General features: G+C 45.9%; 1 long non-coding RNA gene across 7 annotated transcripts in view; it reads right to left on the reverse strand.

The window, feature by feature from the left end:
• The window catches only part of LOC137776261 (uncharacterized), a 370,431-nt gene that overhangs the window by 115,067 nt on the left and 233,206 nt on the right, over nt 1–22,158 (reverse strand). Inside the window, exon 7 of one of the 7 annotated variants that reach the window (XR_011076188.1) lies at nt 3,961–5,713. The exons of 4 other annotated variants lie outside the window; for them this stretch is intronic. This is a non-coding gene — a long non-coding RNA (uncharacterized lncRNA). Of the gene's footprint in view, nt 1–3,960; nt 6,071–22,158 lie in introns of those variants that run through there. 2 more of the 7 variants (XR_011076186.1, XR_011076185.1) reach the window with 2 other exon arrangements.

Raw genomic sequence — 22,158 nt, forward strand, 5'->3', positions numbered from 1 at the left:
CTAGAAGCGTGTCTAGTCTTGAGAGCCGTAAGAGGAAACTCCTGCTCCACGAAGTGCAGGCCCATAAGAGAGAAGCAGCCAAGGCCTGGGGCGTATTTTCCCCTCCAATTTTTTATTTTGTTTTGTTTCAGTTCCCTTCTTATTAAAGGAAAGAGAAAACCTGGCACCCACCCCACCGGCCAAGGATGGATGGTGACTTGTAGACGTTTAAAGAGGATGGTGAGAATGAACCTTGAGATTCCAACACTGAAATCCCAAGGGTGGTTTCACCTGGGGCGTGAGTTTACGGGAGATTTTTAGTTCTTCTTTACCCTTTGCTGAATTTTCCAAATACAGGCACACCCTGTTCTGCCATGCTTCACAGATCCTGAATTTTTTACAAACTGAAGGTTTGTGGCAACCCTGCTTCGAGCAAGTCTATTGGCACCATTTTTCCAAAAGCATTATTTTAAATTAAAGTATGTACATTGGTTTTTAGACATAATGCTATGGCACACTTAATAGACTATTGTGTAGTGTAAACATAGCCTTTATATGCATTGGGAAACCAAAAATTTTGTGTGACTCGCATTATTGCAATGTTTGCTTTATTGCGGTGATCTGGAACCGTACCCACAATATCTCCGAGGTCTGCCTGTGCTTTTGCCATGACCAAGCATCGTGTTTATAATCAGAAAAAATAAAAGTTGTTTTTGAATGCAAGTTTGGAATCTCATTTCACATTTGCTCCTAAGTACAGACGCTAAAGAGGGAAAATGTATGTTTTCTGTGATCCAGGGACAAATGCGGTGTTGCTTATCAGGAGAACATGGGCAAGAGGAAGGTCATATGCCCCCCAATCTGCTGTTGGGGGATTGTTCTGGAAAAGAGTTTGACAGTTTCTTATAAAGTTAAACTACACTTAGCATATAATCCAGCAATCTCACTCTTGGGTATTTATTGTAGAGAAATGAAACTTATCTTCACATAAAAACCTGTACATGGATGTTCATACCAGCTTCATTCCTAATACCCACAAACAGGAAATACCTTGGCCTTCAGTGGGTGAAGGGTTAAACAAACGATGGTACATCCTTTCAAAGGAATACTACTCGGCAATGAAAAGGAGCAAACTATTGATACATGTAACACCTTGGATGGGTCTCAAGGGCATCGTGCTGAGTGAAAAAAAAGCCACTTCTGAAAGTTCATGTGCTATATATGATTCATCTGGAAGATGGAAACATTCAAAGATGAAGAAAAGAATGCTATACATGAATATTCTCATAGTGACACAGTTATAGCTCTAAAGAACAGATCAGGGGTTGCCAGGCATTAAGGGTGGGGTGGGGTGTGACCATTTGGGGGTTGCTTGAGGGAGTTTCTTTGTGGTGACGGATGCGCTCTATATCTTGTTCATGGTGACAAATACTCACATGTGATAGAATTTCATAGAACTATACACCCACCCCAAAAAGCTCCCATACAACTAGTGACATCCAAATCAGGGTGTATTCAAGTTAATAGCATTGTACTAATGTCATTTTCCTGGTCTTGATAATTTTACTGTGGTTATGTAGAATATTATCATTGGACGAAACTGGGTGAAGTATTACTACTTTTGCAACTCCTTGCGAACAACTGTAAACCATTTTAAAATGAAACAGTATTAAAAACATCTGACTCATCTCTACTCTGATTTCTTTGTGTTGGTTTCATTCTTAGGCAAGACCTCACCTCATGGTAACAAAAAGGGTGCCAGCAGCTCCAAACCTATATCCTCCCAGTTTAGCAATTGTCACTGAAAGACCACCCTTTTCCCAATAGTCCCAGCTAACATCCTGCAATTGAGCCTCACTTCTGTCATATGTCACATGCTCATCTCTGTCAATCGCTGCCACCAGAGGAATGGAATACATTGACTGGTCAGGCCTAAGCCATGGCCAGACTCCTGCTCTCCCATAGCAGGCACAGAACAGCACCCTCAGAAGCATATGGGGACTTCATTCTGGAATAAAATGTATAAATGTATCTTTAGCAGAAAGGAGGATTGGAAGCTCGGCTGGTAAACCAATAGATGTCCAGCAGAGAGGAAAACAGCATCATTATAAGGATAAAATAGTACATGAGACAGTGCATGTAAAACACATGGAAGGTGGTAGGTGCTTATTAGGAGATTAACAAAGAGGTTTCCTCTGCTTCCCCTGGTCACCGTTGCTGATGAGAAGAATCAGGTACGTTGGAGAATTCAGCCCAGTTTGCCATTTGCACCAGCTCCAGCTGCATTTCAGACAAGTGTCCAGCAGCACATGGCTGACTTTCTTACAGAGAGCTCCGCAATCCTGAGCCCCTTTCTACTGGTCCCAACTGGACCTGATGTCTTTCCTACCAGACTGCCCGCTCAGAGAGTCTGAATCTTACTTTCCTCTAAAAATAAGAGCCAGTCAGCATTAGTGGCATCGTGCCAGGCACGGTGCTAGACATCCTTCATTATAGTTGTCACCCTAACCCAGGGCAGATGGCATTGCTCCACTTTGCAGATGGACAAACTGAGTTTCAAGGGGGCCAGCACATAGTTTGGAAGTGGCAGAGGCAGATCTCAAACCCAAAGGCTCCAAATGCCGTTTACTTTGGGCAGAAGAAACCCCTCATTGTCCCCAAGATTTCAGCAGTGAAATTCAACCGGCAGAGCTGACCTACGTGTGGAGCTCCTGTCCGCCGGCTCCCCAGCACCCCTGCTTCCCGTGCTAATGGGCTGCTGTGTCTCTCTCTTTTTATGATGCTGATCTACTGGAGGCCAGGGCACTGATATCCCTGTAAACCAAGGCCTCGATGGAGCAATTAGCGGCACAACTGCTTCCTCTGCTCCGCTTTCACCAGAGCCCAGAAACAACATTTCACCCTGCATGCTACACGCTATGCCAGGGCAGGGCACCCATTCTGCTAGAGCCAAGGAACCCTTGTCTTGCCCAAGACATTATTAAAATAAAATCCGCGTTTATTCTGTCCAGCCAGCTTGTGGAATGCAAGTCAAGAAGCATCTTTTTGGTTAAGGGTTGGGGGCCAAGGAAGTCCCCTAAGCACTCTGTTCCCTCTCCACCTAATCTCTCCCCTTTCAATTCATACACACAGGTGCACACACAGACACACACATACACAAACACACTCATGTATGCCTGGGGACTATCTTGTTCCTCTTAATTGAAGTGATACGAAAAAGCTTCTTTTGCTTATCTTCATCTTTTCCATTTTTTTCCTGGGAAGGGTGGTTGCTATTGGCTTATTCTCTGTTATGTGTGAACGTGTGTGTGTGTGTGTGTGTGTGTGTGTGTGTGTGTGTGTGTGTGTGTGTTTCCTGGTCATTTTTTTTTCCCAACTGCATCTCCACAATGAGTCAAAATTCAAACACATTTGGAAAATAAATAGTTCCAGCATCGCATTTGTTAAAGCCGGAGCCTGTTGTCAAGGGCAGCTTGGCTGTTGGGTACCCTGTGCAGGTCTCGGGAGAAAAAGAATAACTCACCTGGCCAGGTTCTTGGGCTGAGCTGGGAGCATGCATTCCACGGCTCCCTCCAATGCACAGATTTCCTGGGGTCTTTTTTTCCTAGTGTGATTGGAGTTGGACACACAGAAGGGCTGACATATTTAGTCAAAACCGCCGTGCTTGGTGACTTCTGATCATTTTAAGAAAATGTCCAGAGCTAGGGTTTACTGAGGCCCTCCTTTGTGCCAGCAACAGTGTGAGAGCTGGATCCACACTGGACCAAGTTTTCGAGGTGTGATTTACCCAGCAAGAAGAAGGGTGAGAATTACATGTACAATGGGCTCTTAGTATTAATGATAATAATAGCTAGCATTTATTTGCATACTGTATCTTAAGCAGGTTACAAACCATTACGTAGTATTAATATTTTGGAGATTAATATTACATTTTAGTAATAATGTTTTTCTTAATGAAAAGTATTTCAAACATACAGGCAAGAATACAGAAAATATAATAAACACTAGCTTTTAAAAATCTTAACTGCATGCTCTATTTGCTCCAGATCTTTTTCTACTGGAACAAGACGTCACAGCTGTAGCTGAGGTCCCCGTGCACCTACCCTGATCCCAGTTTTTTCTTCTACTTTCCAACCAGGACCTTATATTTGGAGTTTACTATGTCAAGAGATTTTTTAAATGTTTATTACACAATTATGTATCCATAAACATTATATTTTGTTGTTCATGCAGGTTTTGAAACTTTACATAATTGGTATCTAGCTGTACATCTCATTCTGTATTTTGCTGTTTTCTTCCCACTTAACATAGATTATCACATTTAATCCTCACAACGGCCTTAAGAGGTTGGCACCATTTTACAGACGAGGAAGGGGAGGAACAGAGGAGATAAAACCCTTACACTAACATTTCCTTATGCTAAATATGGGTCTAAACTATGACTTGGTAGTTCCACTCCTAAGTGTAGACCCCTAAAAAACACGTACTTAGGGACGCCAAAGATGTGCACAAGAATGTTCATAGGATCTTTATTCGTAAGAGCTAAATATTAGAAATAACCCATATGTCCATCAACAGAAGAATGGATCAACACACTGTGGTGAAGTCACACCATAGAATATTTTACATCAATGAGAAAGAATGGGCTTGTGCAGCCGCAGCATCGTGGATGCATCTCAGACATGATGCTGAGTGAAAGAAGCCAGACGCAAGGGAATGGACTGCGTGGTTCCATCCGTATGAAGTTCAGAAGCAGAGCTATGTGATGACAATAGAGCAGTGATTACTTCTGGGGACGGAGGGCAGGGTTGACTGGGGGGGCCAAGGGCAGGGGCTGCTGGGTTGCTGAAAGTGCTCTAGAACCTGATCTTGGGGGTGGTTACACAGGGTAGGAGGACGTAAAAACTCTTCAGGCTTTGCATTTAGATTTATGTATCGTACCACATGTGCACTACACCTTGATGACGATGGCGGTGATACTGATGATGGTGATGACGAAGAGGAGGAGGATGTAGATGGTGGTGACGATGACGACAATGATGACAAATCACGTGTGTGGAGTCATACAGGTCATCCGTGGCAGAGCCATTTTAAACCCAGACAGTCAGACTTCTGACTCTGCACTTGACCACGACTCTGGATATTTATGAAGCGAAGGCAGAAGAGCAGATAAAGTTACCTGCCCAAGTTCACGTGGTAATCACATAGAAAAGGTAGGACTTGACCCTAGTTCTGTCTGACTCCCACATTCGTACCCCTTTTCTTTGCCTCTGACCCCTGCCAGGGACAGAGCCAGGGTTCTCTGGGTACCCCATTCTCTGTCAGCGTGCTGAGGACTCAGTTTTCCACTCTTTGTGTAACTCATTTACAGAACGTGTCCACACGCAGTTCACAGATGGAGAAACGGAGGCTCAGTCATACACCCCCAGATGACCAGATCCCCAGGTTCCCGTGAGGCCCCATGGACAGAGCGTGAAGCCTGGGGTCAGTCAGATCAGATACTGCTGAGAATCCCAGGCCGGCCATCACTGTGTGCCTCGGTGTTCCCATCTGCCAAGTGGACATGCAATCCCGGCTCCGCAGGGCAAGGTGAGTATGAAACGAGGCAGTGCCCGAAGAGCGTGCACACCGTCAGCCACCCGTCTCTCTTCCTGACTCCTTGGCTTCCCCGGCCGTTCAGGCTTTCTTGTTCATCGCTTGGTTGACCTCTCAGCCTTCTTGCAGCTTTAAGGTTCTATGATTTATGGCATTTTATGCAAATGTCGATTAAGCACTCAGCTCTGCACACTGCAGAGAAAAAGGAGGGGGGGCTGGGCTGGCACGGTCCCTAATTCCAAATGGGTAACAATAATGTTGACAGGGGAAGTGACAAGTGACAGGTCAGCTGTCCCCTCTTCCCTTGAAACACCCAGGGGACCACACTTCGCTCCTGCATTTGGTTCGTGCAGGATATGAAAGGGATGGCCCAGCCTGGGATGGGTTGGGTCCCCGATAGGAATTAGCACAGGGGGCCTGGGCATTGGGGAGTCATCCCCCAGGATGGGTACCCCTTTGCAGCAGGCCTTTATTGAATGTTCTACTCCATAGTGCCCTATAAAACCAAGAGGGAAGAACAAAAGCCTTCACTTCACAGAGCTACATAAAATAACCTTAAAACGAGCATCCATAAACGTGGAGCTAGTAATTATTTGCATCTAGTTAACCACGCAACAAAATGGAATAAACGCAGCTCCATTAACCTTATTTTAAAAGCACTTTTTGGTGATTCATGTTTATTACATGGTTAACATTTAAGAGAGTGGACGCCCACCGCCGTTTCTGCTTTGGAACCCTGTACGGAAGAAAACACGCACTTGTGGGAAAGGGAAGTACAACAGATCCAGCAGAAACATTTCTACTTTCCCAGCCCCTGCCCCTAAGAGACCTTCCTCGTCCAGTCCCTCGTTCAGTTTACAAGTATGTTTTGAGCATCTTCTATGTCACCAGTACTTGGCGAGGTACTGGGGCTACAGCAGTGGGCAAAAGGGCCACCAGCCTCAGAGAGCTGATGTTCCCATGAGGCAAGACCTGGGAAAGCAAATCACTTCTACTGTGAAGTGATTTGGGGCCCTGACCGAAATCTCTACCCAGCGACTTCCAAACTATAAATCCCCATCCTCATCCCACTTTTACTCCTGGCTTTTAGCAACCATGGAAGACAGCCATCTGAATCTACTAATGCCATGATGGCTGCAAAACGCTGGTTTTGTAACTCCATTATTTCTCCGCATTTATTAGTTGGTTGCCTACTGCAGAGCAGATCTGTGCCTTCTCTTCTGTGCATCTATTTATTATCAGAATGGCTTCTTACTTTAGTCAGTGGTCTGTAATCCATGACTGAGGTCACACACACACAACCACACAAAAAGACTCAGAAACTGTTCTAGAAGAAATATCTGGACGTCCAGAAGAAACTCAAGAAACATGTTATCTAAATAATCCTGGATTGGGTCTAGCCCTGGAGATGAGGATGGGGAAATAGTTGTAAAGGGCTTATTGGGACAATTGGTGGGATTTGAATGGGACTGTGGTACAGGCTAACACATGACAGCAATGGTAAATGGCCTGAATTTGATAATTGTGCTGTGGTTATGTACGAGATTGTTCTTATATTTAGGAAATACACTCTGAAATATTTAACAGTTGGGTGACCAACAGCCCCAGTTTGCTCACGACTCTGAGGGGTCCCAGGGTGTGGGACTTTCAGTGCTAGAGCTAGGAAAATCCCAGGCAAACCAGGAGATTTTGTCACTCTAGAGAAGGGAATCAGCACTCAACTTACATCATATGGTTCAGAAAAAAACTATTTATATATATTGTATATAAGTATATATGTATGATATATACCATGTATTATATATTAGTATTGACTATATATTTAATACTATACTAACATATATATTCATTATATACATATGTCTAATACATAATACATTATTTATATTAATATATTAGCATAAGTACATAATTATGTATTAATATATTGGTTATATACTAATACATATATTAATAAATATATCTAATACTTTATATATCTATAGTATACCTATAATATACCTGTAGTACAGTATATATAGAGATACATATAATCTACTTCTATGTATCTAATCTATTATGTATATAATTAATATATACACATATATATTTAAATTTAGTGAGAAAATATACCTATAGTATATGTAGTATAGTATATATAGAGATATATATAATCTACTTCTATGTATCTAATCTATTACGTATCTAATTAATATATACACATATATATTTAAATTTAGTGAGAAAATCAAGAAATGTGACAATTGGTGAACGTTTACAATTGGTGAAGCTGGTGAAAAGTAAACAGAACTCCTCTGTACTTTTATTAGTTTCCTGGGGAGCACTTTGCTATAACAAAGTGCCCAAAACAGAGTGGCTGAGAACAGGAATTTCCTGTCTCACAGCTCTGGAGGCTAGAAGTCTGAGACAAGGGGTCAGCAGAGCCCTGCTTCCTCTGTACCCTATAGGGGAGAATCTCTCCTTGCCTCTTGCAGGTTCTAGAATCCCCAGATGTTCGCTGGCATCACCCCGACCTTCCCATGGCCTTCTCCCTGTGTCTCTTCCCTCTGTGCATGACTGTCTCTGGGCCCACATTTCCCTTTTTTATAAGGACACAGTCATGTTGGATTGGGATCCACCCTAACGACCTTATTTTAACTTGACTCCTTCTGTAAAGACCCTGTTTCTAAACAAGGTTACATTCTGAGGTATTGGGGGTTAGCACTTCAATATCTCTTTTTCTTGGTGGGGGGAACACAATTCAACCCATAACAGTACTCTTCTAGCAACTTTTCTATAAGTGTGAAATTATATCAACACAGAAAGTTATAAAAGTCATACAAATTGGATGATGCCATTCACCCTCTGTGGACCCTCAGCAGAGTCCCCCTGCCCACAGGGTGGGCGTCTACAAGCCCTGTGGGCTCTGAACTGTATCAGGCAGGGCCCCAGGTTGGCTCACTTCAGGAGACTTTGATAAAGAAACTATTTCCAAGGGTGGAAGAAAGTCCACAAGGACCACTCCACGCCTGGAAGGGACCTGGGGAGGGGGCCGGCCGGAGGGTCCTCTTCAGGTGTTCAGGTAACACCTTGCTTATGGTGTCTCTGCAGTGGGGTAGCTGCAGGAGTCAATACCCCACCCCAGTTTCCTCCAACTCTTCCATCTATTACTGTCTCCCCATAGCCTGACGAACCTGAAGCCATGGATGCTGTCAAAGCCACAGGGTCACTGCCCTGGGCACCGAACACGGTGCAGCAGGGTGGTGAAGGGGCAGGGGTCATGGAAGGTGCTGCACTGAAGCCACACCTGCCTCCTTGGGGACCCTCACTCTGGCTGCCTCCTTGGGGACCCTCACTCTGGCTCCCTCCTTCACTTAGCCCTCCAGGCTTGTGGGCAATGACACCTGCACCTCCTCGGCCCCCTGGGTTCTCCCACTCTGTCCCCATCTCCTACCTTGGCCTCTACTCATAGCAACCTACATCGCTCATCTGTGACCTTGATCAAAAGCGAGCTGTAGGGAAGCAACGTAAGTGTCCACCAACAGAGGAATGGATGAAGAGGATGTGGTATGTATACAATGGAATACTACTCAGCGGTAAAAAAAAAAAAACCCAAAAAAACCCATGAAATGATGCCACTTGTGGCAACATGGATGGACCTACAGGTTATCATACTAAGTGAAGTAAGTCAGACAGAGAAAGACAAATATCATATGACATCCCTGATATGTGGAATGTAAAAAATGATACAGATGAACTTATTTACAAAACAGAAAGAGACTCACAGACACAGAAAACAAACCTGTGGTTACCAAAGGGGAAAGGGAAGGGGAGGGATAAATTAGGAGTTTGGGATCAGCAGATACAAGCTACTATTTATAAAATAGATAAACAACAAGGTCCTAGTGTATAGCACAGGGAACTATATTCAATATCTTGTAATAACCTACAATGGAAAAGAATCTGAAAAAGAATATATATATATATTTATATAACTGTATCACTTTGCTGTATACCTGAAACTAACACAATATTGTAAATCAACTATACTTCAATTAAAAAACGAAAAACAAATTTTTTAAAAAGTAAAATTTGTCATCATATGATCACCAGCTCCATGCTGTGTCCCTGTCCCGAGCGTAAGCCCCACAAGGGCCAGGACCATTGTGTCTGCTTTGTTCCCTGCTGCAACCTCTTCAGACCAGGTCTGGCACATAATAGATGTGTGATAAAGTTATTGAATGACAAACAGAATGAGGGGCTGGGGTGGAAGGAGGAGACTGTGAGGTTACCCAAAGAAAATGGCATAATGGGGTCAACAACCAGGTTCCCCGATGCCCGGGTCAGTGCCTGCAGCCGTCCCCCAACCCATGTTAGTCATCTTCTAGAAGAGCTACTTTGGGGGCCCTTTAAAAGGCACTCTCTGCAAACCTTGTCAAACGATTCAATAGCAACTGCTCAGAAGGAAACATGTTGCTATTTTCTTTTATAAGGTGAAGTGTTTATAGAGATAAACTCAAGCTCAATTTGAACATCTCCAGAGAGAAGAAGCCAGAACCTTCTCGGGGAGGGAAATGGAGAGTGAAGGTTGCTATGTAGGTGAATTGGGAAATACATATGAGAGGCAGGCAGAGAAAGTCTTTAACCGAGGGATATTTCGTATTTGTAAGTATGCAGACGCTCAAATTCTCACTCCTTTTTGTCTATGGAGTTAGATATGTACATGTCAGCAAAAATTAGCCAATCCATGTAAGATGCATAGTGTAACCACGGCTCTTAATCTTTAATGAATAATTTAGAATGCTGATTCTGTGGCTGGCAGTGTGGATGGAGCCCGATGATGTAGGGCTGTGAAGACCGTTCAGAAAACTCCCGAGCAGAAGCTGGAAGGAGGCTTGGTTGCAATGTTCTAGAGTCTTGCTACTCTTAAGTGTGGTATGCGTACCCATAGCATAAGCATCCCAGGGAAGCTGGTTAGAAATTCAGATCCTAGGACCCTCGGATACATGGAATCGGCATCTCCTCTCTGCCAGGACCCCCAGGTGATTGGTGTGCATATTAAAGTTTAAGAGTGCTGGTCCATAGGATATTAACACATCAACCAAGAAGGACTTTAAAGGAACTTTATAGCTCTTGAGATCTCTGATTTTACACTCCTGTCTCTTCTTATTTAACATTTCCCTGGAATAATTGTCTTTTAAAAATCACCATGAGGGGGGCTCCCCTGGTGGCACAGTGGCTGAGAATCTGCCTGCCAATGCAGGGGACATGGGTTCGAGCCCTGGTCTGGGAAGATCCCACATGCCGCGGAGCAACTGGGCCCGTGAGCCACAATTACTGAGCCTGCGCATCTGGAGCCTGTGCTCCGCAACAAGAGAGGCCGCGATAGTGAGAGGCCCGCGCACCGCGATGAAGAGTGGCCCCCGCTTGCCACAACTAGAGAAAGCCCTCGCACAGAAACGAAGACCCAACACAGCCATAAATAAAATAAATCAATAAAATTAAAAAAAAAGAAAATGCTCCCTATTTCACTTACAAAATTAATTTGAAAAAAAAAAAAAAAAATCACCATGAGGGTACAACAAGGAAGCCCCATCCCCAGACACACTGGGTTAAATAATCCAGCACAGGTGGCTAAAATAAGATCACTTTACACTCATTGCCCTGGCAAAGCAGAAAAAAGCAGTTCAGACTGTATTCCATAATAACCACTCACCTGGTTGAGGAGGGAAGAGCTACTGCCCTAGAGAACACTCACTAATAATGAAGAAGAAATCATGCAAAATGAGTAAACCACTATTCAGCCACCTCCCAGTGAAATAACGGATTCAGGCAACATTGTTATTTGGTGTTAAAATCATTAGGCGTATGGTTGAGGGAGATTTGGACCCCTGTACACATGCCATTTTATCGTCTCAAGGGGAAACACATACGTGCACGGTGGAGATGACACTCATCATCCCAACCCAGGGCCAGTTTCATTTTACATCACAAAAAAAGGGTCATGGAGAAACCACTGTTCTCCTGAGGCCATAAGAAGAATGCAGTACTCCCGGTGAAAGGCTCTAGTCATAAGAAGTTACCATGAATCCATTCAGCCTTTAGAACCAATGTCTGGTCTGTGAAATACAGGGGATAGGGCAACAAGACAAATGAAACCACAGAGAAGCACCAGATTAACCCAGAAGGAGGGGCATTCTGCAGAAGGAACTCAAAGGGAGGCTTGGGGGAAAGAAGGGGGATTTGGATGTAGACTAGTTATTAGATAAGAGTTCATGGCAATGTGGGGATGGGTAACTAAAAATGCAGGTTACAAAGCCTGACAGCTGGTATGATTACATTTTAGTAAGAGATAGATCGATGGATGGATAGATAGATAGACAGATAAATAGACAGATAAGATGGATGGATGGATAGATTAGATAGGTAGATATAGATAGATAGATGGATGATAGATAAGATGGATGGACAGACAGAAAAACATAGATAGACAGATAAAGATGGATGGATAGATTAGATAGATAGATAGATCGGATGGATACACACATACATACATACTAAGGTATTAACAAAGGCAATCCCTGGAAAGTAGGAACATGATGTTTTTATCTTATTTTTTGCTTATCTCTTTTCTCTAACCCTCACGATGCCTATTTACTGTTTTTATAGTAGAACGTGTGTGCAGACATGCTGATGGCATTTAATTCCCGGCATTTGCAAATAGCCACTTAGTCATTCACTCACTTATTCATTCATTCATTCACCCAGGCACAATAGTTCGAGTTAGCTATGATATCATAGGTCTAGGGATGGGGTTTCACTTACCAAGATAAATGACTCCCGTCTCTGCCCTTCTGGTCCTATTCTGGTCAAGGATACAGATATGTGGTTATGAAGCTGACACTTACTTGAGGGTATGATGAGCATGGAAGTAGTGAGATGTACTGACTATGGAGGATGGGACCTATTCCATGGATGCCAGGAAGGGAAGGTGGGGTGGGGATGGGGTGGGAGATGACATTGCAGAGCTTAACCTGACCTTTGCCTCTCTCTCTTACCTCCATTATTCTGATCTTTGAATTTCTGAAGTGCACCAAATTCCTTCCTACCTCAGGACCTTTGCACATGCTATTCTCTGGGTGTGAAATGTTCAGAACTATACTCAAATAAACACACACACACACACACACACACACACACACACATACCATATACATGCACACACTTTATTTCTACCAATTTTACACCTACTCATCTTCCAGCTCTCAAATTTAATCACTTCCTGTGGAGTTCACTCCTTGACTCCTCAAGCCAAGCCTCCTATCATTTATGCCCACAGAACCTGTTCTTCAGCATTTTGTAGGATAGTCTATTAATCTATCTATCTATTTTGTAATTCATTGCTCAAAGTCATGAAAACAATCCCACGCCTTGTTCATTTCCATAACCCTACATCTTAGGACAGAGCCTAGCACAGAGCAATTTTTCAATAAATATTTGCTGCCTCATGAAAGAACAAACTGTTTTAACAGTGTGCTTCTGGAAAAGTTCATACCCCTGTTTTTGTTTCTTTAGTCCATTCCGATTAAAACAGGAATAACAGGGGCTTCCCTGGTGGCGCAGTGGTTGAGAACCTGCCTGCCAATGCAGGGGACACGGGTTCGAGCCCTGGCCTGGGAAGATCCCATATGCCACGGAGCAACTAGGCCCGTGAGCCACAATTACTGAGCCTGCGCGTCTGGAGCCTGTGCTCCGCAACAAGAGAGGCCACGACAGTGAGAGGCCCGCGCACCGCGATGAAGAGTGGCCCCCGCCTGCCACAACTAGAGAAAGCCCTCGCACAGAAACAAAGACCCAACACAGCCATAAATAAATAAATAAATAAATAAATAATTTACAAAAAAAAAAACAAAAAAAAAAAACAGGAATAACAGCACCTGCTGGCATTTATGGAGGACCTGCCATGTGCCTGGATCACTGCTAACAATTATACACCCATTATCTTGGGGAATATCGTCCGCAACCTGTGAGGTAAGTAATAGTAATATACCCATTTCACAGGGGAGAAAATGGAGGCATTTATAGGAAAGTCTCAATTTCTTATAAACTGGGGGGCTCTTTGCAACTCAGCTCATCTCTGTAAACTTCAGTTATTTAAAGCGATGGGTTTAGTAGCCCATACAGATGCATACATACATATCCGTGGATCAGAGACACAGCCCATCTCTGAGACATCCATGTCTGTGAAACAGGATAATGCCAACAGTTTCATGGTCATTAAGTTGGCTAGTTGTGCCTGGTACCTAGTGAGCACTCAGGACACACTTGGATGAGGGCTCCCCTGCGCTTTTAACTTTCAAAGCAGAATCCCTGGCAGACGGCCATGCTTTGAAATTCCATGGTACAATAACCATGAATCACCCCAAAGTTTCCAGGACACAAGCTAGTTAGCTTCTTCTGCCCAGGCTCGTTGTGCAGGGAGACAGGGAGACAGGGAGACAGGGAGACCTTGGACACGGTCACCAACTCAGGGATCTTGGCTGCAGACAAGAGCCCAGAGCTGAAGGGCCCTCCTGCCGACCTCGCTAAAAAGACCAGTAAATTCAGCAGCCAGTGTGTCTGGCCTTCCCACTTGCTTCCTCTAAATCTCCCTCTAAGTGGCAGGACTCTGGCCCGGCTGTCCTGTCTGGGCACATTTCCTTCATGTCAGAGGAGAGTGGTGCCAGGGGCCTCCAAGGGGTTGGCGGAGACCTCGTTTTTCCCACACAGCAGTCCTCTCAGGAGCGGCTTCTTTGCTGCCTGATTCAGCTTTGCTCAGATACAAGCTGCAAACACTGGGGGCCTGGAGGGGACCTGACAGTTTCCCACTTTCTAAGTTGCTTCCTCTGTCTTAACTCAGAGTTTCAGGAAAGTCCCTGGGGATAATGTTCCAGGTGCCCAGCTTTCCCTGGGGCCTCAGGGAATCAGTCTGCAAAGGAGCAGACGGGGAGGTCTGGTGGCCCTGGGTCAAAACTAAGGCCAGGATGCCTTGCACAAGTCCCGCCACCCTCCAGCCTCAGTTTCCTTGTCTTTACATTGGGAGAGCAACAATGTCCATCTCACTGGGTGTTGTGAGGATCAAATGATTCATGAGTTCTTGCCATAGTAAGTAGTGAGTGCCTACTGTATACCACACACTGTGACTTCATATCTGACATATATCGTTTTGTTCTCACAACCAATGTGGAAAATCAGGGGTTTTTACCCCTCTTTATTGAAAAGTTGTAACTAAAGCTCAGAGAGGTCAAGTAACCTGGTGGAGATCACAGAGCAGAGCTGGGATTCAAACTCAGGCCTGTCTAACCCCAGAGACTGAGTTTTACATGCTGTGAACCACCTAAGCCCTGCTCCCAGCTACTTCCTGCTCTAATCCTTTCTGCAGAGTGCTGTAGGCTGTGCACTGTTACACACATGATGAGAATCATGATGGTAATTGTTTACATTTATTGAGACCTGACCATGATGTTACATGGATTACTTCCTTTACATCTTTTAGTTATGGCCTTTATTTTGATGATTTTAGGTTGGCCTGCACCAGAAAATGAAGCATTTTCAAAACTGACAAAAGACTCTGATCTTCAGCCCATAGGGAGCCATAGCAGGTTTGCACACGAGACCCTGATGTGATCTGATTGGCTGTGCTGGGGATGGCTCTAGCTGCCAAGATGAAAATGGATGAGAGAGAGACAGCCTGGAGGCAGGGAGGCCAGTGTGGAGGCTGGAGCAATAGTAAAGGACAGAGACCAAATGTGACCCTTTGTTCCTTCTCTCTTCCCAGAATATGGGGCGTTCCAGAGAGGCCTGGCTGTCCCTGTAGCAGCACCTCAGCCCGCAGTGACCCTCTTCTGTCAGCCAGCTTATCCTAGCTCAGATCACAACCCACAGGTCCCCAGGCTTAGAGCATTCTGCCAAGGTGGGTCAGAAGAAACTCTGCTTCGGTTGGCCCACGGGATTTGTAGGGTGTATCATCCTGAAGAAGCACAGAACATAGCAGCTGGGGTGAGGGGGAATGTGGGCCCAAGGAGAGAGAGCCGTGGGTCAAGTCGGTGCCCCCAGGGAACATTAGGGGACACGTTTTGGTTGTTACAAATCTGGGGGTGGCGGATGCTACCGGCATCTAGTGGGCAGAGGCTAGGGATGTTAAACATCTTATAGTGCACCGGACAGCCCCACCCCTCGACAAAGAATGATCCAGCCCAAATGTCATTCGTGCTAAGGTTGAGAAGCCCAGGTCTAAGGCCGGGCTCCCCTCACTGGGCTGTGGAGTGGGGCCTGGGTCCACAGGGCTCAGCCTGTCTGTGCGGGGAGCACGGCCAACCTCAGCAGCAGAGACACTCATGGCCAAGCCTGCCCACTTTCCCTGCTGGATGGCTTCTCTGCCCTGAGCAGGGGCAGAGGTGCCCCCATCTCTGAACAGATTCCCCCCGCACTGTACCATCGTCCCTGGGTGTTTACCTCCCAGACAGCCTCAGTCCCACCAGGAGCAATCGGCTCCCAGCGTCGATCACGCTGCTCCGGGCTGGGTGCCCGCATGGAGCCCGCTGACTCATCACTGTGCTATTGGGACTGCGGCTGTCCCCCCTCTTGCCCCTGCCTCCTCAAGCCCGCTGGGGTGGTCCATGCGGCTGAACCAGCAGTAAGTGTTCCTCCCAACTGCTGGGAAGCTGCCAGCAGCAGCAACGTGATAGCCATCTCTGTGCCCCCAGAGACGCTGTTGGGACTGTGCTGTGACTGTCGGGGGCTGAGGGACTGGGAAGTCGAGTGAGTAAGGCTGGAGGGTCCTGCTCTCCCAGGCCAGGAGACTGAGCCTCTTTGTGCCAGATTGAATTTCCCTGTCCACTCTGAGTTAGCACTTCCCAGACGCTGCCAGCCCCTGGGGGCTCACGATGCAACCCGGGGGTCTGATGAGCTTCTTCCCATTGTAAGGCGCCTCCACCTCCGGCCTCCTTTCTCTCCTGTCACCTGAACATAGCTAAGGACACACAGCTGGTCCCAGAATTGGTGCTCAGCATCCTTTCCCACATGCCCCGGAGGCCAAGCTCGCCTGAGGAGCAGCCGGGTAAGCGCCAGGCTTCAAAGCCCTGGGGCTGATCACATGTCTCCCTCAGAGCCCACTGCTGAAAGAGGAGTGGCCAGTCCAGGCTCCTGTTTGTTATTCTAGAACCACAGAGCAGCCTAGAATCTTCCAGTGAAGGGGTGTTGGAAAGCACTTTGCATGGGAATCCCAGCAATTCCTTTGCAAAGTGCTTTCCCACTCATTGCGTCTCTCAGCCCCATCACAGAGAGCGTCCTTGTCCCCAGTGCACAGGTGGGAAAGCTGAGGCTCAGCGAGCAGGTTGAGATCATCAGGATCATTCAGTTACTAGACAGCCTCCCCGCACCCCCCAACACACCCTGACTTCCTTACGATGCCTGATTCACATCCAGGACGCAGCTTTCTCCAAGCTCAGTAGGCCAGCCTCACTGATTAATCCCGACCCAAAACTCAGGCCCTCAAGGCATTCCTTAAACTCCTCTGGGCATTCCCAGAAAGAAAATGTCATTTGACTATATATGTATGTATAAATATGTGTGTGTGTATAAATAGATATATAAATATGACACAGGGGACCTTCTCCAATAGCTAAGATGAGCTTAAGCCAGGATTCTATTTGAGCATCTGCTGAGACCATTTTGTTAGATGTCAGCACGACTGAGGACTTAAAATCAAGGAGCCCGAGTACAGAGGGTGAGGGAGGATTTTCCCATTGGTGGCCCCTTCACTATCTTTTCTGAGAAGTCTTAATCCCTTAATCACTTTTATTAATCTCATAACAATCTTTCCAACATCAGTTACATCCTTCTTATCTTGGTTAAGCATTTTGGTGAACTCAGAGCTTCTTGTCACTTAGGGAATTTTCCCTTCTGCTTAAGGCACCTGCTCTTACACATTCATTCTCTCCCTCTCCCTCCCTCTCTCTCTCTCTCTCTCTCTCTCTCTCTCTCTCCCTCCCTCCCTCCCCCCTTCCTCCTTTCCTCCCTCCAGCTATCCTGTTAGAATCCAAAAGCCCTTGAATTTCACAGCTAAGAGGAACCTTTGAGACCACCCAGCAGACATTTTGTATTTTACAGCTGGAAAGTCAGGGCTCTGAGATGTTAATGAACTCATTCAAGGTCACACCATGGGCACAGGTGGGTATCTGTACCCATGGGGAACAACAAGGCAACTTCTAGGTGTAAGCACTTACTCAGCATCTCGCCTTTAATCCTCACAAACAACTCGTAGGTGGGTTCTGCCATTAGCCCCATTTTATAGATGAGGAAACTGAGGCAGAGCAAGGGAAATCACTAGATCCCGGACACATTGTGAGGGAGGCATGGCCAGGAGACTGGAACCCAGGCTACCGGACTTCAGGGCCTGAGCTCCCAAGCACTAGGCCCTCTCACGACACCTGGGCATCGCTCTCTCCGCCGATCCCTCCAGGGACACTGGGCTGGTGCACAAACAGCAGGCCCGTTATCAAATGAAATAAAGGTAGTGAGGGCTCAGGATGTGGCCGCTACCCCCTCTCTTGGATTGGGAGCTCAGAATCCCCACCACGTATGGGGGTCCCACAGCCCAGCATGGGGTCTTCTTGTCTACCAGAGCCCATGACAGCGGCCTCTGCTACTAACCGTCCTCAGGGAGCAATGGGCCCAGCCGCGCAGCCCACAGCTGGGCCAGCCCCTGTGATACCCCTGACTCACTCACAGCAGAGGCTGCACCTCCTTCACCTCTCAACTGGAGGTGTCCACAAATAGCCGCCAGCTGCAGAGGCCTTTCTGGAAGTGAAACATAATGTGAGAGGCCAAGATGAAAAGCCTAACAGGAAGCTGCCGGTGGAAGTGGGGGTTTTGAATGGAGGGGTGTCTTGATTCCCATCTCCCCTGGGAAGCTCCGGAAGCAACTGGAGATCTCAGACACACAGTTTCAAAGTTACCCAAGAGGCATCTCTGTGTATCTCCCATGCCTGATCTCCCGTGAGCTTAGAAACATCCCCCATTCTCCTCCAAGCCCCGTGTGAAAAGAGGGGTGCGTCCAAGGGAACTGCTCTCAAATTCCCAGAATCATCAAAGACACAAACATGGGATCTTGAGGCTGGCTCCTTCCGAGTTCCACCTGCCCTCCCTGGTAACTCGTGTGCCTTCCTTTTCATCTCCCATCACCTCTGCTCTCTCCTGCTCCCCTCCTTCCCTCTTTGTCTGGCTGACAAGTAGCTGGTGAAGGCGAAGATGGAAAACCAACCACCGAACTTAGAAAATAAGAACACTCTGGTCGGCTTTATTAATCTCCTGAAATATGCTCTCCAATTGCTGCCGAGCCGAAAGAGCTTGTGTTTTCTCCTAGAACATCGTAAAAAAAAAAAGTAGAAATGTTTACAAGGATGACTGGGAAAAAGTGCAGTAGATCTTCCTGGTAATGTACAAGGTGATGCAGTAATTGCTATGGAAACTAGTCATTATAATGCAATAAAAAAGGGAGAAAAAAAAGTTAAGTTCATTGTGTTACCTATGACTGTATAGTCACATTCTTTACATATATTAGCATACAATCAAGCCCCACTTTTATTCTCAGGGTTTTCACTAGCTCTGCCTTCACAAAAGGGTGTGTAGGATTCACCGCAGATGAAGCCCTAAAGAGGAGATGAAAATTCACTTTGCAAGAAATCTCTCTCTACTTTTTTTTCCCCCCTGGGTAAAATATTTAATGTTTCTGCATAATGTGCGTGCAGGTTCCGGAAGAGAATACAGCTTGTGCACAAGGAGTTTTGCCCAGTGCGTTAGAGGAACAACTTTACCTCTCTATGGGCCCTGAGATGTAACAGAAAGGGAAGTCTTCTTTTAGGAGGGATGTAACTTGAAAACCATCACCCCTGTCCACCAGGATCTTGCAAATCTGTATGTAATTGGGAGCCCAGAAACAGGGGGCCAGAGTTAGAAGGCAGGAGGGCCCTCTTCCAGCTCTGGACTAGTCACTTGGTGACTTGGTTCATCTCTCTGAGCCTCCCCAGTTGTACCAGCTATTAAACTACCTGCCCTTCTATCCTCTGCCTTCTAGCGCCAGGGCCGGGGTGCTGCACGCTGCACTTCTGCTTTGCCCGCTGGACCTATGTTAGCCTCTGCCCATAGCGGGTGCTAATGGGAGACTTGCGGCGGCTGGCAGGAAAAGGATGCGCTTGTCCCTGTTTGCCGACAGTTTTTGTCAGCGTCACGGCAGCAGTGGTTCCTAATCCCAGCAGTGACTGCTGGTTCCAGTGCAAGTCTTCCTCACAGTGATAACCAGCCTCTTCACATCACCTCAGCAGCTCTTCTTCAGAAGTCTGTGCCCAAGCTCTGCATGCTCCCTCCCAAGAGCAGAGTTCTGGTCCCTACTCCAAAGTTTTTTGTTTGTTTGTTTTTCCCCAACTTCTCTGCTCTCTCCCTGAGCCCAGGGTGATTGATAGCTGCTTCCTGCAATCACTGCCTCTGCGTTTGTCAGTGTCCCCTTTCTGCCTTTCCAGTTTGTCAACACCAGATCAACTGATTCCCTATACTAAATTCTTTCTGCTAGAATACCTGGTATGGCTTGTGTTTCTAACTTTGGATGTTGCCCTTCCTAAATCCAGCCTCCACTTGGCAGCCCAAATGACCTTTCTTACCATCAGTTTGATCAGGATACTGCCTGGAGGGGGGTGAACTCCTGGGCCTTAGGCTGTCAGAGCCTCTACCCTACCCACAGCAGACATCCTCTGTCAATCACATTTCTCCTGAGCATGGACACTCCCTCAGAATCTTTCTTAACAGCATGCTTCAGGACAGTACTATTCACGGCTCAGAACTGGCAGATAAATTGGAACCTGGCCCTGGAGGGTAAGTCCCATCTCTGAGATATGACCCATAAGAATTATTTGCTAATTTATCTCATGTTTATAGAGTGCTCATTATATATCAGGAATTCTCTATTGCCATGTAGATTCTTCAAAGAGAAATTCATCCAGTTAATGCAATCTCCCATAAGGGTAGCTTTATATTTGTTTTTGTCCAGAAGAACCCACCTTGCATACTTCGATCCACTGTAATACCTAAGGGAATTCTTTAACTGAGACCTAATAAGTCATCACAAAGACTTCTTTGAGAATGACTGAACCCCCTCCCTGGAAGGAGAACTCTACTGATAATTTCAGCATAATTACACACAACAAACTCCAAGTGGCACACAGTAGAATTCTGATACGAATTGCTAATTATGTCCACGTTAGGGCATTGATGGAAATCCTTATCTGGATGTGGCTAAAAGTCACAGGCTATCCTTTGGGTAACCTGGATTCTTTTCTCCAAGTTCTGCATGTGGCAACGTCTGAGGACATTTTCGACTGTCAAAACTGGGGGTGGAGTGCTATTAGCATCTAGTGGCTAGAGACTGGGGATGCAGGGATATTGCTCACCATCCTACAATGTACAGGACAGTCTACAACGAAGAATTATGAGGCCCCAAATGTCAATAGTGTTGATAGTGAGGACCTCCCTCCGATCTTGACTCATGTGCTGGCTGTGGCATCCTGGTGTCAGACTCCCCTTTTTTATTTGCAGAGAAACTTCCCTATTTATGGATGTAATTGCCAAAACTTGGCACCAAGTACTGAGGTATTTGTAATGACATAGCCAATAAGATTTGTTCCATCCAATGCATTGTGCAAAATGTCTGCCCCTCAGTACCCTAAGGGGTAATTTTACTCTTACTTTGGCTCTGTCACTTTCTCTATCTTCAGCCTAGCACTCTGTCTCTAGCCAGCTGCTTCTGTGGTCCATCCACGCCAGGTCTAAAGGTGTTGGGAAGAGTCACCTCCAACTTAAGACTGAACTGAAAACCTATCTCCCATTGGTCTGACCCATGGATACCATGACATTTCCAATGTCATGCTAATAAGCATCCCCCTTCCAGCTGAAGGAGACCAAGTCCTCTCATGCCCAAAATCATTCCTTCCACATTCTTCGTCCTGAGGTCAAACTGCCTTTAATCTAATCAGACTTGAATTACATTCAACACGGGTTCTCCTTCATTAAATACAGCCTGATGAAAGGATGCTTATAAGGCTTTGATGTGTATAAGGCTAAAGAATACACAATCCCTAAATCTCATTTCTTAACTCAGGATATTTACATATTGGCTTTGTTTAAAGTGAGATACCGACTTCCACATCTCCTTCCTGGTGGCACTGATCTCTTTAGGAAAACGAAGGAATAGTCACATCAGATTAAATGGTGGAAGGAAAATCCCAACCCCGCCTTGTAACAGGACGACAACCAGACTGCCTCATTTGTCAACTATTGTTCAGTTAACTGATGATTAGCTTCTCTCTGATTTGGCGAGCAGATCATTACTGAATCACAGAATCATGAGATCTTAGCACTAGGGAGCCATAGCATTCTAGTGCTCTTCCTTCTTAGCAGGATGGTCTCCCATTACCTGTGGGGGACATGCTCCGAGACAGCCAGCGGACGTCTGAAACCACAGATAGTACCGAACTGTACATATACTACGTTTTTCCTATACTAAAAGCCAGGGCA

This window comes from Eschrichtius robustus, chromosome 14 (assembly GCF_028021215.1).
Source record: "Eschrichtius robustus isolate mEscRob2 chromosome 14, mEscRob2.pri, whole genome shotgun sequence".
Lineage (NCBI taxonomy): Eukaryota > Metazoa > Chordata > Mammalia > Artiodactyla > Eschrichtiidae > Eschrichtius > Eschrichtius robustus.